The 15711-nt window shown below is 44.9% G+C and overlaps 1 protein-coding gene across 32 annotated transcripts in view; it reads right to left on the bottom strand.

Annotated features, from left to right (window-relative positions):
- SORBS1 (sorbin and SH3 domain containing 1) overlaps positions 1-15711 on the bottom strand; it is a 227874-nt gene that overhangs the window by 156351 nt on the left and 55812 nt on the right. For 30 of the 32 annotated variants that reach the window (XR_013959029.1, XR_013959030.1, XM_080641435.1 and 27 more), the window contains exon 2: positions 8747-8841. The exons of the other annotated variants lie outside the window; for them this stretch is intronic. The gene's annotated coding sequence lies outside the window, so the exon portion shown is untranslated. The remainder of the gene's footprint in view (positions 1-8746; positions 8842-15711) is intronic. 32 annotated transcript variants of the gene reach the window in all.

Raw genomic sequence — 15711 nt, 5'->3', positions numbered from 1 at the left:
AGAATACAAAAATTATATTATTGCTTTCTTTCCTTCCCCTCTTGCTTAAAAATGCACAAATCTTTTTTAAGGAGGAAAACATTAGTTTCACAACTCCATTGCTCCAACTATTTTTCTCCCTATCATTTTAAATGTAGTTTCTATTATTTAAAAATGAGGATACCAAAATGATGTTTTGCTGAATCTCAAGATCCCTTGATTTTTCAAGATAAAATTTTAAACTGAAACTCTAAATTAGGGGTTATAAAACAAAACGTCTGAGGTCAAACAGGTAAGGGTGGTGTGGGGACTGCAGCAAATGGGGGCTTGCATACCCCCACATGCAGAGACAACTGCTGGTTCCACTCTACCCCACACTGTTCCATGCAAGAATATGGCCCATACTGCTAGATTGTCTAATTGTCAAGTGAAGCTAGAAATCAAACTATGTGAAATTTCCTGACCTTTACAATGCAGGCCACGTCAAAAACTTTTAAAACACTGGTGTTTTGTGGACATCTAGTTTGCAAACTGCCACAAAGCACAGAATGTTATAAATGTGATTAACTCAGAGAACTCATGCACATCTAGAAACACAAATTCTGTTGGAAAATGAAGGCTGGTCTCTATATCCTTTTTAAAAAAAACCTATATTCTCCTATAATAACCTTTCTTTTGGCCAGGGGAAAAGTGAAAGGGGAATGAATGAACTTGAGAAAAAAAATGAAATTAGCTGTTAGAAAGTTAAAAGGGTACAGGTATCTCCACTTCCTTTTTAAAAAATAAAAACAATAGCAATTCATACAAGAGTGTTTCCAAGTTTTGAGTCCATGCTGGGATAATTCTGGAAGTTGCAAATTTCATTGACATTAGGCTGCCTTGAACATAGCTATCTTCCCTAAATTTTCTCCGTCAAATAAAAATGCCATTCTAGCCTGCCGTTGTGGCTCAGTGGTTGAGTGTCGACCAATGAACTAGGAAGTCAACAGTTTGATTCCCAGTCAGGGCACATGCCCAAGTTGTGGGCTTGATCCCCAGAGGAGAGCATGCAGGAAGCAGCGATCAATGATTCTCTCTCATCATTGATGTTTCTATCTCTCCCTCTCCCTTACTCTCTGAAATCAATAAAAATATATTTTTTTTAAAGAAATGCCATTCTAGAGCAGTTATCTGCCCCTCAGAGCTATCCAAATGCAATCACTGTTACTATGGTATGCTAATGTTTGTGTGACTAAGTTAGAAGGCTTGATAATTAGCTGGAGAGTGTCACCTCCTGAAAGTGAAACATTATTATATATGCAAATTGTGTATGTGTCTTAGAGGAATTCTTGCCCCTCTTCCCCAAAAGCTTAAGAACCGATGAACCAATACCTATCTATATATATAAAACCCTAATGTGCAAATAGACCAAAGAGCGGCACAACCGAACAACCGGTAGCTATGACGTGCACTGACCACCAGGGGGCACATGCGGAACATGGCAGGCATCGGCCACGGTGGGATGGTGGAGCAGGTGAGTGGGGGTGCCAGACCAAGGCGGGGCGCCGGTCACTGTCATCGGGGTGAGCCTCTGGTGGTTACTCCCATGTGCCGTGGTCCCACCCGGCACTCGCACCTGCTGCTGGCGCCGGAGCTGCCACTTGCACCCACTGCTGGTGCCGTCAGCGGGTGCGAGCAGTGGCTGCCAGCCCCAATCGCCCCTGAGGGCTTCTCCACCTCCCCCTGCTCCTAAAGGGCAATCGGGACAGCAGCTGCTGCTTGCACCCGCTGACGGCACCGGCCCCACTCACACCTGCTGCTGGCGCTGGCCCCAATTGCTCCACGCTGTCAGTGGATGTGAGCGGGGCCGGCGCTGTCAGCACGTGGGAGCGGCGGCGGCAGGAGAGGGGCTGCCAACAGACAGGGGACCAGGGGCCGTGGCAGGAGGGACCGGGCGGGGGCACAGAGGATGGGCTGAGACCCGCCCCTGTGCCACCACAGCCTTGCGGCCCACAGTTCCTTTCAAGGTGCACAAATTCGTGCACTGGGCCCCTAGTCATATACAGTAAAAGGCTAATATGTAAATTGACCAAATAGCAGAATGACCAGTCGCTATGATGCACACTGACCACCAGGGGGCAGATGCTCAACACAGGAGCTGGCTCCTGGTGGTCAGTACGCTCCCACAGGGCAAGCACTGCTCAGCCAGAAGCCAGGCTCATGGCTGGCGAATGCAGCGGCGGTGGCGGGAGCCTCTCCAGCCTCCACGGCAACACTAAGGACCCCTCGGGGGATGTCCGCCTGCTGGAGTGGGCCTAAGCCAGCAGGCGGACATCCCCTGAGGGGTCCTGGACTGCGAGAGGGCGCAGGCCAGGCTGAGGGACGCCCCCACCCCCAGTGCACGAATGTTGTGCACTGGGCCTCTAGTCTGATTATAACAGTGAAAGTTCAACTGTATAAGCTCAAGCACAAATAGTGCAGTTGATTTTTAAAGCATACCTCTGCAGGAACCATTTTTTATTTAATCACTGTCGTAATCAGCAGGCCAGAGTAGATCCTTTCTGAGTGAGGAAAACAGAGCGAGTCATCTCCATGTTGATAAGGAGAATGCAGGATGAGGGCACTGCTGTGAAGTCGGTATCAGACGGTGCCTTTTCTAATTAGTGGAGCAATCAACGATTTCATCCCATGATGTTCAGTAATCACTGGAGATAAGGTTGGTCTCCTTGTTTTAGTGACAACCCCAGGTACAAGCTAATGTTTACCTCCCCAAACCATGAGGGGAAAGAAAAGACAAAAAATATATTTCGCTCTATTTGTGGTCACTAGATGGAAAAGGAGAAAGTATCTTGGCTTTACACATGGCCAGTAACTGTGATACAACTTTCCTGTTTGTTGAAAAAGTACAAAATCAAATGTGTGAATCTCTTGGAGAAGCACCGACACCTAAGAAATGTCACTGCTACACGAAATGGGTCTCATGTCTTTGTAGGACACAATAACAACCCAATATGGCAGCCCAGAGAAGTCCTTCCAGACAATGACCCCTGCAGAAGCTGCCCCAACAGCACACCCTCTGAACAGCAGTGGGTGAGCAGCAGTGTGGGTCCTAGACACTGAATCCTAGATTCCCCTTCCAGAAAGGTGACAATTTATGCAAATTCCATTTTGAGCATTTTCCTATGGTAGTGGACATTCTTAATTAAATATGACTGATCTTTGGAGTCAGAAACTATCAAAAGCAATAGATTCCCAATGCCCTGTCCTGTTCTCCAATGCACTAAGTCTTTGCTCAGGAGGGCGGCTGTCCAGTTGAAATGGCCAGAATTTGTGGCTCAGCTCATGGCAATTATAACTCATTTCAAATCCATATTTGTCTAAAACAGCTGAATAACATATTGGCTAGCCTGGCCGGCATGGCTCAGTGGTTGACCATCGACCTATGAACCAGGTCAATTACTGGTCAAGGCACAGGCCTGGGTTGTGGGCTTGATCCCCAGTAGGGGGCGTGCAGGAGGCAGCCAATCAATGATTCTCATCACTGACGTTTCTCTCTCTCTCTCTCCCAAATCAATAAAAAACGTATTTTAAAAATATTGGCTAGAAACAGCCTTAAATCCTTTTTGAAAGAAGGGAAGGAAGGAGGAAAGAAACTGGCCTGACATGCAAAAATTTGAAATTCAACTTTTAAGACACTCGTCTCAAGTTGCTTATGAACACGAAGCCTCAAACATGCAAAGGCAGTGGACAGTGAACAGGCAATCACCTCAATCAAAACACACGTTGAGCAAGAGCACTCAGAAAACCAAGCAGTGAAGGAACTGTAAATATTTCTAGATCATGGATTAAGCCTAAAAGGGATACTGTTATGCTTTTTGAAGGTAATACATAAACATGACACAGAAGTTAGAAGTATAAATGGGTACACAGTGAAAAGTACGTCTCCACTGCCCTCCCCACAAGGCTACTCATCTCCAGCACCTCATCCTGAGATGGTCCACATCAAGCATGTCAAACGCGCGGCTCGCGGGCTACAGCTGAGGCCTGCGAGTTTGACGTGCTTGGTCTACATGCACACAAGCACTGAAGCATCGTTCTGCTTTTTAAAAATTTTTTTATTATTGACTGACTTGAGAGAGAGAAAGAAACATTGATTTGTTGTTCTGCTTATTTCTACATTTATTGGTTGCTTCTTTTATGTGCCCTGCCCAGGGATCCAACACATAACCTTGGCGCACTGAATGACGCTCTAACCCACTGAGCTACCTGGCTGGGGCAGCACTGTTCTGCTTTTAACTTAAGGAGGACACCACCATTTTTTAAATGGCCCACCTCTCTAAGTCTCTAGGGGCCCAAGAAAGTGCCATCCTTTTATTCCTAAAATCACTTACTGAAGAAGTAAACAGGGAGAACTCTCCTCAACATGATTGTAAGTTTCATGTCTTTTTAAATCTTATTTAGGTTCCATTCTGTGGGATCAGAAGACAAATGAAAACCAGGGTGGATGACAATCGTCATGAATATCACTTCACTGAAACCTTCATTTTGCCGTAAACGGCTGGTTACAGATATAGAACACTATACAATCAATGCTTGCTTTCCAGAGATTAGATGCTAAAGAAGTCCCACTGAGAATATTTCACTGAAATAGGAGGGTCTTGAAATGCATGTAAAAGCAAGTTAGGGCTGTCCATTTGACCAGTGATTTGCAACAGCACAGTGTAAAATGCTGCAGTATCCCTCTGCCCTCAGTACTGTACTAGGTCCTATTCTTGTCATTCCTGACAAAGGCCTGAGAAGACCAGGCCTGGGCAAAAAGTGAAAATGTTTCCAAACATTTTAAACAAAAAGTCTGGAGGGAAAGCTAAACTGGGGGAGCTCACCAGGGCAGGCAAGAGAGAGATGGGGCCCAAGCTCAAGGCAAGAGAGAGGAGGTTGGCAGGCCTTGAGCTGGTAACTCTGGGAAGGGGACCACACTGTCCATGGGAGCTGGAGATAGCAAGACTAAAGAAACTCACCTCAAAATGGAAAAACTAAGGAGCCCAATGAGACCATGCAGGAAGCTCAGCAGGGCAGTTTGTCTGGAAAATGGACAGAAAAAGTATGGAACAGCTGTGTTTTATGCCAGAAGCCCACAAATAGTTGAGAATGTGTGGGATTCAGAACTGATTTTCTCCTCAGTCAATGGCAGAAGAGGGGTCTGGGTGGTACTGGAAACATAGATCAAGTACAAGCATCAGAGTATATTTTTGCTGCTCTTCATCTTGTAGCATTTATTCTTTATTATTTCAAAGATATCCTAATTACTTCCTAAACTGAGGTACTGCAAATCATAGTGCCTGTTTGACCGTCTTCAGGAAATATTATCACATCTAACTTTTATTGCAAAGTGACTGATTTTTCAGGCATGTTTTTCACTTAGTGAACCTTCATTTAATGAACTTTTGGATGATATGATTATAGGGTGAAAAAAATCTGAAACACTAACAGTGAATTAAACTTAATAGTCATCAAAATAGCTTGTAAAGCCCCAGTGCCCATTGAGAACAGTGTAGTTTACAAGCTATTGGCAAAGGATGCTGGATCTTTCTGCTTGCCAGCCAAAGGCATAGCCTTGTGCCAACTGCGTAAATGCAGTTTCTAATTCACTTAGCTGACCAGATTTAAAATTTATGTAATTCTAAAACGAATATTCTTTCATTTTATATATTTTTGAGGTATAACTTCCATTCAACATTGTATTAGTTTTAGGTGTTCACCATAATGATTTGATATTAATATATACTGTGAAGTGATCACCACAATAAGTCTAGATAACACCCATCACCATACATAGTTACAGAATTTTCTTTTTTTTTTCCAGAATTTTTTTTCTTATGATGAGAACTTTTAAGACTATTCTCTTAGGAACTTTGAAATATGCAACATATTATTATTAAATATAGTAGCTATGCTGTACATTACTTCCTTAGGACTTACTTATTTTATAATTAGAAGCCCGGTGCACGAATTCATGCAAGGATGGGGTCCAGCTGGCCTGCCCCAATCAAGGCTGATTGGGCCTGGCAAGCCAGGGGGAGGGGCCTCGGACAGTTGGCCAGCCAGCCCTACCCCCGATTGGGGGTAGGGGTGGCTAGGCGGAGGGGCTGTAGGCGATTGGCCGGCCGGCCCCGCCCCCTGGTTGAACTCCCGGCTGAATTCCTGGTAGAGGGGACAATTTGCATATTAGCCTTTTATTATATAGGATTGGAAGATTATGCATTTTGACTCACCCATTTTGCCCATTCCCTACCCCGCTACCCCCACCTCTGGCAACCACCAACCTATTCTCTGTATGTCTGAGCTAAAATTAATTTTCTTGCTTTAGGGGAGTCACAGTATTTCCAATAGTTTTATATAAGAAGAGGCTTTGTTAATACTCTTACATCATGTTATCTGTTTAAATGATTTATATTTGAATTACATTAAATCATATATTCATTAGCATGTGTCTTCATTTACTTCTTAGTAGAGATTTTATGTGGAAAGTGCATGCTTTGCCTTCCCTCTTTTCTGTCCACACCCTACATATCCCTCTGTTCTCTCCCTGGGTGATCTCCTCCAGTCTCTTCATTTTAAATATCATCTGCATTTGGATGATTCTCAGAGGCACTATTTCCAGCCCCAGGCAACTCTAGATCTTTACAAGGGTATCAGGTGAACATCTTAAATGTAATATATCCCAAACAAAATTCTTAGGATCCCCTTAAACCTCCCTCTTTGTTCCCCATTTCAATAAACAGCATCACCATCTTCCCCGAAACACCAACTCATCCTTTACCCTTCTTGATCACACCCACACCCAATCCAGCAAGCTCTCCCTTCAATATATCCTGACCTTCACCACTTCACATCTTTCTAGAACCACCACACCAATCTAAGCCAAGCCTGGACCACTAGAAGGGCCTCCTCGAGGCTACACTGATTCTACTCTTGCCCCCAAAGTCTATTCTTCACTCAGGAACCAGAAAAACAATTTTGAAGCACAAAAAGGGTCACATTACTAGATTACTCAAACATCTCCAGTGGTATCTAATCACGTTTAGAAGAAAATCCAAACTCCTTATCATAGCCTACAAGATCTGGCTCCCACCTACCACTGATCTCATTTCATACCACTCTCCCTTCCTATAAGTATCCCGCAGCTCAAGGCCAGTCAAACTGGCTGCCTTCCTGGTCCTCTATCACTCCGAGATTCGCCATCATCAAAAGCCTCTCTTTTAGCTTACTGTTCCCTCTGCCTAAACACTCCTCCCCAGATCCCTTCACTCCATTCAGATCTCTGCACAAAATCTCTCCCCCTGTTTCTCCCTGCCCCGACCCCACAGAAGCCTTTTCAAACCAGTCTTTCAAAAAGAGCCCCATCCAGCCCCTCACTTTGTTTTCTTTTTTACATCACTATTACTACCCGAAATGATATTACCTATTGAGTTATTTGTTTCATTCATAAAACAATATTTAGTGAGCACCCATCAAGAGCAAGGTGCTCTTCTCAGAGCTGAGAATACAGCGGTGAATGAGATGAGCAGACTCCTGCCCCAGGGGAGCCCACATTCTTGTCACCCCCTCTCAGATCTAAGCCCCAGGGAAACATGCACACAGTCTTTCTCCAGTGCCCAAAGCGGTGCCTTGGCACAGAGAGGGCATTAATACATGTTTGCTGAATGGGTTAAGTGTCCCACCCACTCGAGGCCATCTGCTCCCCTGGGGACTCCCATCCCAGAGCCTTCCTGCCTACCAGATGGGACCCAGTTATGGGGCCCAGAATGTCCACCATGTCCCTTTAAGACACAGTAATCTGGACAATCAGCTCTTCAAGTCTGAGATGGGTCCCTAACCCCAGGTCTGCCTGTCCCAACTGCCTGCCCTTCCTTCCCGCTCCAGCACGCACCACCCTGCAAGCTTCCCAGGTGGCCGTACCACTGGGGTTTGTCTCACAGGGACACAAGAGCACCTGGTCCACATGGAGGGAGCTGACCAGGCAGTCAGCATCAGACAAGCCAGCTTTCTCAAAAGACAGTGTCTGGAATCACATAGCACAGGTCCAACTGCCTCCAGGCTCCTCCACAGCTCACACAAGACCTTCAACATCAGCTAGCTGGCAGGCCTCAAAGCAGTCTCACCTCAGCTTTGGAACAAAGTATTGCTAAGCACATATCTTTGCGTCTTTCAACTGCACAGAGGCAAGACGTTTACTGTTGTGATGAGTAAATCAGTTTCTTTCCAAAAAGGAAGAACATTTGTTAACTGTGGAATTATCTGACTGCAAATAAAAATAAAGGTAACTATGAAATGTTATTAATTTGTCTTAAAAAAACATAGCAGCTGCGGTGGTAGAAAGGAGGAAGGAAAGAAAATGCAAATCTTTGAAGGTCTGGAGGTCTCAGAAAGTAGGTATTTAAAATTCACGTTTTCATCATGTAGTCACGTTTTATCTGTTAGTTTAGAATTGCCCTGCCAAATAGGATTACCTTATATTTGCCAAGCATTTTATTCCCTGGAAGTGTTCTCTCCTAGGCAATCTCTTTTAGCAGGATTCATTTCTGTCTGGAGCCCAGAGAGATCCAACAATTCACCTAACATCCCACAGTAAAAGTGGCAGAGCCCAGTAGGTACCAGAACCCAGATAGGCTGAGGTCCAGCCTTTCCTTTCCTTCCATAATAGGAAGGACAGCGTGGTTCCCTGAAAATCACATCCTATCGTCCACTGAAAATATTTCCCTTCACTGCAGAAGAAAATCACACATACATTCACCAGTGGTTTAGGGCGATGGAAAGATGCATTGGTCCTGGAGCTCTGGGTAAAGAGAGGGTTTCACAGACTCTTCCGACAAATGCCACGTCCTGCAATGACAAACATACAGAACATCTGGTATGAATCAGGCACCTGTGGCCTCTCTCCAAGGAGGCCACCCAAACACCAATTGCAAGGCACCCTGTTAGACTCAAAGCTCCCCCCTCCTCTTCCAGCCCACTCCCTTCCCACTCTGATTTCCCCAGGAGAACAAGAATCTTCAGTTCACCAGCTGAAATGGTCCCCTTAAGAATCACTGGACCTTGGGCAGAAAGAAGCACTAGAGATCATGTACAATGGGAACACAAAGTGAAAGCCGAATGGGTCACATCTAGCCTGAAGTGGCATTACATTGAATTACAGGGTATGTTTAGAAAATGCAAGCCAAGCTAAAAAGTCAGAGACGTCATAAAAGCCAGACTTCTGGAACCGAGACCTCTGGCTTCTCTTTAAAAAAGAAAAATCAGAGGATCTCAAAATGGGCCCATATTCGTGTCTGAACATGATCAGCTGATGCTAAGTAGTAGCTGCCTTTCATAGGCAAGCTTGGTTATCCCAATGCCACAGTCCCCATCACTCCCTAGTGTCTCAACACAGAGAAGAGCTGTAATTGTAATTTAAAGAGAAGAGCTGTAATTGTAATATCACTGCCCTTGCATTACTGTTTTTCTTGTGGTACAGAAATATTTCCCTCTACCTATGATTTTAACAAAAGTGGGAAAACAGAAGAAAAGGGGGCTGTGAGTTCCAAGAGGAAAATAAATGGTAGAGCACATACAGCAACTTAAGTTAGTAAGCTCACTCCTGTAGACATTCGCAATCCCTGAACAAGTACAACCACTCCCATTTTATAATGTAAAGCAGGAAACTGACTTGCCCACTTCCACGGTTAAGGGTAGAGCTAATTCTAGAATCTAGGTCTCTTGACTGCCAATCCACAAACTTTCACTAGCCCCATTGCATAGCGGTCTTATATTATGAAGCCAAAAAAATTAATATTATATAGACAGATGATGATAGATAGATAGGGAGGGAGGGGGAGAGAGAGATCTCTGTGTGTGTGTCTCTCAAAGCTAATACTAAATACAAGGAAATACATTTGACGTTTCCAACCCACTTTGTACTAAAATTCTCTCCATACCTTTATTTGTAAAAAACAATTAAGAATAAAAAAAAAAAAAAAGCAAATGCTATCAGGTTCCCTAAAGGTTTGTTTCTGAATGTAAAATTTTCAATAATTTTGCTGCTTTAAGTACAAAAATAATTATCACAAATACAATGCATCTACTACTTCAGAAGTGTTCAGTTAATGTCCTAAACTGTCTAAAATATATTCTTTATGCTAGAAAAATTCCCCTTTACAAGGCTATAAATAAGCCTATGTGGAAGGTACTAGCACTGTAATAAGTGAATGATGTTCACAACTAGAAGACCTTGGTGGGAGTTATTTATATCACCCCTCAACGGATGTATTGATTCATTCACTCAGCAGATATTTACTGAGCCTGTTACACGCCAGGCAGTGTGCAAGGTGACTGAGATACAAAGATGAACAGGACCCAGTCCTTGCCCTTAAGTTGCTCTGTCTGGATAAAAGACAGGCCCAGACACTCAGAAAGAATTTGAAAACAATGGGTAAATGTAAAGACCTGCGCAGGCACAGTGTTATCGGAGCACTGAGCAGGGGCTCCTAGTGCAGCGGAGGTGAACAGGCGCTTCCCTGCATGGACAGAGGCCTGAGGAAGCCCTAAATCAGGGATGGGAGTGGATCAGGCAGGCGGCAAACTGAGGGAAAGGTGAGAATTACAGGTCATAGGACAACATGGGCAAAAGCAAGGACTGACAGCAGCCCCTCCAATGAGGCCTAGTCCAAATCTCACATGACCTCAGAGGTCTTAAAAAGCCCTGCCGCCCTAACTGGTTTGGCTCAGTGGATAGAGTGTCGGACTGAAAGGTCCCAGGTTTGATTCCGGTCAAGGACATGTACCTTGGTTGTGGGCACACCCCCAGTGGGAGGTGTGCAGGAGGCAGCTGATCGATGTTTCTCTCTCATCGATGTTTCTAACTCTATATCCCTCTCCCTTCCTCGCTGCAAAACATCAATAAAATATATTTTTAAAAAAAAAAAGCCCTGCCTTGCCCGGCCAATGTTGCTTAGTGGTTGAGCGTCGACCTATGAACCAGGAGGTCACAGTTCAATTCCTGGTCAGGGCACATGCCAGGGTTTCAGGCTCGATTCCCAGTAGGGGCCATGCAAGAAGCAGCCAATGATTCTCATCATTGCTGTTTCTATCTCTCTCTCCCTTTCCCTTGCTCTCTGAAATCCATAAAAATATATGTATCTTTAAAAAGCCCTGCCTTATGCCATGCGCCCCAACATCTGCTGAGACTCGATGTACAGCCCTGCACGTGCACTCTTGGAAATTGATCTCGACAGGTGCCCTTATCAAGAGAGTGCCCGCTCCGTGGCAATGTAACCAGTGCTATTCCAGGGCCTGGAGGGCTGAAGAAACAAGGTCTCTGAGAAGACAGTCAACAAATTTTTCTTCTGGGCCAGTCACAACATGGTCCTGTCTCCAGCCCAGGGCCTGGGTTTTCAGGGCCAGAATCTACTATGTAGTCAAGCCTCAAGAAGGCGGTTTATGAGAAAGTGTCCCAGGAGGAACTGTCCTGTTCTGACCATCAACTCCCCAGGAGGAGCTGTCCTATTCTTCATGGATAAGAGAGAGGAGGCATCACTCCTGATCTAGGCTGAGGCAAGGCGGGAAGGGGGTGGGGTGGGATGAGGGGGTATAGAGAGGGAGGATAGCATCCCCCAAAGACAAGCTTTTGGAAAGGGGTATAAATAGGAGTGAAGACCAAGTACATGGCCATGGTCAGAGCTCAGTGTTCAAGGCCAGGACAAGGATACAAGCAGGCAGAATTCACTTGAAAAGTGAGAAGAGCTTCCCTAGATCTCTGACAAGCTCTTCTCTCTAAAAAAAAAAAAATGTCCTGGGTCCCAGATCCATCAAATCAGAGTCTCAACTAGAGAGATCTCTTCCCTGACATCACCGGATGCTACCGGGCGACCTTCAGACAGCCCAGTGCCAGAGAAACCAATGGCTGACCAAGGTCAGCCTTCCTGACTGCAAGGCCCAGCAACAATGCACAATGTCCTTCACTAAGACAAGAGTCCCCTTCAACGTGAGGGTTCTTCACTGAGTCTTTGATTTGAAGGCCCAAGAATTATTCAGGTGATTCTGGTGCCCAGACTCTGGTACCCATTTGGAAAAGGGTATCTTTCACCCAGAGGCTTCAGGAGCTCCTGAACGAGCTCCTTAAGCTCATTAATTCAGCATCCCTGAGGCAGTACTCAAGGGTCCAGGCTTTGGGGGAGTTAAACATTCTTAGTACATTTATCCATTCCCTACATCGCATTATGACAACCATCACTTAACTCCTTTTTAAGTAAATAAAAATACATAAAATGCCAGCAGCCAGGATGCAAAGTAGGTAAGTGACGGTGGCCTCCTGTACTCAATGCCAATGCCTCCAGATAAACTACTGGAGTTGTCCAGTCTCAGCAAAGACTGAGCCCTCATACACCTGTGCAGGCTCACTCTGGCAGAACAGAGGGTCTGGGAGCACTCAGTCATCAAGGTGGCCTTCGAGGAACAGCTCTAAGGCACACAGCGCTCGGATCAGGTCCTTACTGCCCACAGAGCAGGACACTGCAGATCAATGCAGTGCCTGGAAACCCGCCAAGCCAGCTGAGCACTTCTCTTCCCAGATTTCCACTTTGTGGTCAAGTAACAACCTGAGCAATCTCAAGCCAAAAATGGCAAAGTAAATGCTGTGGACCACGAAGATGACAGATCAGAGTAAGCTGGTTCCTTGAATGGAGCAGCCTAGAGAGATCTCTTTCCTGACATCACCGGATGCTACCGGGCGACCTTCAGACAGCCCAGTGCCAGAGAAACCAATGGCTGACCAAGGTCAGCCTTCCTGACTGCAAGGCCCAGCAACAATGCACAATGTCCTTCACTAAGACGAGAGTCCCCTTCAACGTGAGGGTTCTTCACTGAGTCATAATGCAAATGTGGAAGAGCATGGTTGAGCAGGAGGACTAGGAAAAGCTCAGGATACTAACTGACCACTCTGGTGGTCCTCAACTTTTAGGAGATCCATTATTCCCTACAGAACCATTTTAAACTTGCCTAAAACAAGACCTCTCTCTCACTCAATCATCCAAAAGAATTGCTCCAGGCCCTACCAACTACCTTGAACCATTACCTATCTACCTCATCTATACCCTCATCTCTACCCCATCCCAAGAATAAAGTACACTACTAGAGGCAGTAAGTCACTACCTTAGCCACCTTTGCTCCTACCAAACATCAATCCAGACCATCCTATCAGCTCTGGACCAATGGGGGCCTCTCCAGTTAAATATTCTCACAGACCATGCACCACTCCATCATGGCACAAAGCATCTACTCATGCTTGCCTTTTTGTTATTTTTGATGTTTTAAGGGGTCTTTTGTTTGACTGGCTAATCACTGTATCCCAATATACTTCCTTCAAAACTTCCAGGTTGTTTCAAGAATATACCTCAAATTTCATGTCTCCCAACCAAAAGATGATCAAGCCAACCCATTCCCCAACTCCTTAGTCTTGCCACTAGCCTCTGAAATCTAAGCAGCCACTAATTAGTCCACTGATTTATGAACTTTATGAAGGACTCTGCTTAGAAAGCTAGTGTAGAATTGGAGAAAATCCCCAACTGATCCTGAGGCTAACCAACTCAGGAAGGAAACAAATTAGAATAATTATCTTTTTATTTCTTTTGTGCAATGTTTTTTTCTTAAATCACATTGCTTTTTTTTTTTTTAAGATAACCTTCTAGTATATGCCAAATAAACACTTTTTTTTTACCTTGAAGAGCACTTCCCTATTCCCCAGAACCAGTATCATTGAGGCCATGCCCAGTGCCACATCCTCAGGACTTGAACGACGTTGAAGCTTCCAAGGTGCTCAATGCCAAGGTGGCTCAAGCATCTCTCGCCTCTGGTCCCACTGCCCAGCTGTCCTCCCTTCACACCCCTTGGCAGCGGAAAGTGGGTTTGGAGGAGCTTTTTAAAGTTCTCCCACCCACTCCACAAATTCAGTAGGAGGGAGAATGAATGTTTCCAAGTTTGCTGAATGACACAAAAGTTCATAAAGTAGAATAAAATTAGTTTAAAAATAGGAAAATGATTTTTAGCTCCCCTTAAAAAAAAAAAAAAAAAAAAGCACGCCTACTTTAAATGATTCACAGTGACTTCATACTTCCTTCCTCCCAGAGCTGGTGGTTACCTCCCTCTTTCCCTGAGCAGCCCCTGCGCTCCTTCCCCTCAAGGGCCTTTGCATTTGCTAGTCTTTCTGCCTGCAAAGCTCTAAATTAGAATGTTTAATTCTTTTTTTAAAAGCCAAAGATTTTACCTTTTAAATATTCTGGATTTGTGGCTTCTCCTTAAAAATACCAAGACCTGGTAACACTAGGCCTTAAGGACCACATCTGGTGGAGCTGGGTAGTAGCTATTCCCCCTTAGGCGGGCAAGGCTCTCAGACTCACCTCCCTAAACACCAAGGTCAAGTGTCACTTGCCATTTATCATTTGCTTGTTCTGCTTTTTTCTCTGAGAAGAGAAATATTTTTCTATCCACAGTAGGAAAATGAAAGACCAAGAGGGTCTTGTGTTTCCCCCAAAAAGGAGAGACAGCCACATCTCTGTGAAAGTGAAGAGCATTCCTACCAGTTTGATTTGCAACCTCCCACTCTCCATCTCGCACCACCTGCCTGACCCTTGAGGTTTGGAACCCAGAACTACAACTCTTTAGGAACAAATACTTACTCTAAGTCACCAAACACATTTTAAAACCAAACCACTGGAAAAGAAAACAGTATCCCATTCTCCCGTGAAAATGTTGGTTCTTTGGTCTCACCGTTACTGAGAGCACGGGATCCTGCTTGAAGCCACCGAAAGGGCAGGTTCTACCCCTTATGCATGATCACATCCAGGTAAATACACAGGATTTCTTGTTTGCATAGAAACTGCAGTTCTATATGCAGGAGAGGAAAAAGGCCCCCAGGGCTCGCATTCCCCCACCTTTCCCATCACACCCCACCTCCACCCGCACAGAACGTGCTTGGAATGCAAGTGCCCAGACAAGGGGGCGGGCAGAATCAGAGAACCCAGGGAAATTGCCCCGTGAATGTTTTTAGTGCAGTTGTTTCCAATCAGGCTACGCAGAAGAATCACCTGGGGCTCCAGACTGATGGAGGAATTTTAATACCCTCCTCCTTAGGTGACACTCATACAGACTGGCCAGCACAGACTGATTTATTCCACGGCATTTGGAAACCATTCACTTAAAAAATGGTGACCCCTAGCTGTCCTTGGCAGCCTGCAGGATGCACCTCTTGGGTCAGATCCTGGAGCTGTACTATCGTGCAGGATAGCCACTAGCCACGCCGTGGCCACTGAGCCCTGGAAATGTGATCAGGGTGTACTGTGACGGTAACACGCACTGGTTTTAAAAATTCTGTTGTGGAAATAAAAGAAGGTGAAATAGCTCACTGATAATTCTTAATACTGATTATATATTTAAATGATGGTTTGGATACACTGGGTTAAAGAAATACATATTTAAAAATCATTTCAATTGTTTCCTTTTACCTTTTAATGTGGCTTCTAGAAAATCTTAAAATTCCATACATGGGTGACATCGTGTTTCTATGGCACAGCCATGCCAAGGAGACACATTCTAGCATGGGGGTTATAATCATAAAGGAAAAAATGAGAACTTGGTCAAGCCTAGTCTCCATCTACTACATGCACGACCCTGAGCACGTTATCGACCTACCTGGCATCCATGTCCTCCCCTGCATCTCAGCAT

The sequence above is a fragment of the Plecotus auritus genome (assembly GCF_963455305.1).
Source record: "Plecotus auritus genome assembly, chromosome: 9".
Lineage (NCBI taxonomy): Eukaryota > Metazoa > Chordata > Mammalia > Chiroptera > Vespertilionidae > Plecotus > Plecotus auritus.
This window is presented reverse-complemented; position numbering and strand designations above follow the sequence as displayed.